Source organism: Poecilia reticulata, linkage group LG16, assembly GCF_000633615.1.
Source record: "Poecilia reticulata strain Guanapo linkage group LG16, Guppy_female_1.0+MT, whole genome shotgun sequence".
NCBI lineage: Eukaryota > Metazoa > Chordata > Actinopteri > Cyprinodontiformes > Poeciliidae > Poecilia > Poecilia reticulata.
In genome coordinates, this window is record NC_024346.1 from 10,332,846 (window position 1) to 10,334,799 (window position 1,954).

Sequence of the window (1,954 nt, forward strand, 5' to 3'; positions counted from 1 at the left end):
GTGAGTATGTTTAAATTAGTCTTATTGGTGCTCTGTTTGTTGTTGTTTTTTTTTACTCAAACTGTGTTAACTTTTTTTTATTTGTAATGAAACCAAATGGATACTGACTGTGATTTTGTTTCAAGCTGCAAAGTAACTAAATGCCCAAAGGTATACGGTTGGTTTTTAAAGTAGTCTGTTGTCTGTTGACACAATAATGGTTCATCTCTTGAGTTCAAGTTTTTTGTTTATGTCTGAATGCTTTACAGAACTATTTTTAAGAAACGTAGTTAAAGAATGTTTCTTATAAACTAATCAGTAACTGGACTGAATAAGTGATTTGAGGGGAAAGCATCCAAAATCGAAAGAAAATCTTGGAAACCCTCAATAAACCTGAAGAAATGTCACAAAAGACCACTTCAAAAGAATTCAGAGATTCTTAGGAGATCACTGGAGAAAAAAAAGGAATAAAGAGATAACTCAAGACTTTACTAGGTCCTGTTTAAATTACATTATTATTTGCTAATTTAGTAGCTCATTGAAGAACTTTACTACATGACATTTAAATTACTAAAACACAGAATCTTACCCATTTATTAACAGCACTAGTAAAGATGCATAAAAAGCCTTTAAATAAATTCCTCATCTATTGCAGAAGCATAGCAATGCACTAAAAATTAAAAAATTTAAAAATAAATAATGATAATAAATCAATCACTACCTTAAAAATGAAAGGTTCTCAACAAATGATCAGTGCCATAATGTTCTGTTTTATTACATGAAACACAATATTTTTCAAACATTCAATAAAACCAAGGCTATTTTCCAACAAACATAAGTGATCTGCAGCCTTTTCTGCCTTTGTTACGTTTTTTTAAAACGTGTATAGTACTTTCTTATTTAATAGTGTCCAGGAACTGTTAATGAGGCTATTTTTGATCCATGACTTCCTGCTTCCCCTAAGTTATGAAAATAATGGGATTTCTCTTAGATACTTCTCAGAATCATAAAACAAGGGAGAATGCCATTCAAGTAGCAGATAGTGTAAAAAAAATGACTCTCACTGTCTTAGTTAGCATGTCCAAACAGTTTTATCCTCTCTGCTTAACATTACCAACTCAGGTGTTATATTCCTTCAGTGTTTGTTTTTGTGTTTTGATCATTTTTGATTTTCTTTTAAATTATTGCTTAAAAGATCTTTTGATGTACAATTAACTTCTCTGTGCTATTTAATGTTTGAAAGGTGTTGCCATGCTATTTCTAGTGTAGTTTCCATTTTTTGTGTGCATCCTGTTCTTTGTGTATTTAGATTTATTTCTCTTTGTTTGGTGTTAATTCCCTCCCCCCCCTGTAGTTTATTTGTGTCCAGTTCAGCTTCCTTTGTGTTAATTATTCATGTTCCCTCAGTGTTGCTCTCCTCACCTGCATTCAGTGTCATTCTCCTTTCTTCCCACAGTATATAAATCACTGGTTGTAACAGGTTTTTTTTCTGTTATTCCTCCCCATGGCCCACTTTATGACATCAGGTGCCCTCAAAGCAACATAGACTACGTGAGAAAGAAAGAAGGTGTCAAGGATCAACGAAAGGTCCAAGAGAGGTGACGGCAACTCTGCAAACGGTACATATGAAGGTGGAAGACTAAATCAAGCCTGGAAATAATTGTTTGAGTTTCTCTGAGGAGCTTAGAAGTCACATATCCTGCAGCTTCAGAGATATGTTATCCTCAAACTTCAATGATCTGTCAACATGATGCCGGCAGAGAATATTTACTGGAACAGCACGTAAATATGCATACAGATTACATGCAGGTTATAGACCACACACACACACACACACACACACACACACACACACACACACACACACACACACACACACACACACACACCCACACGCCCACACACACACACACACACACACACACACACACACACACACACACACACACACACACACACACACACACACACACAC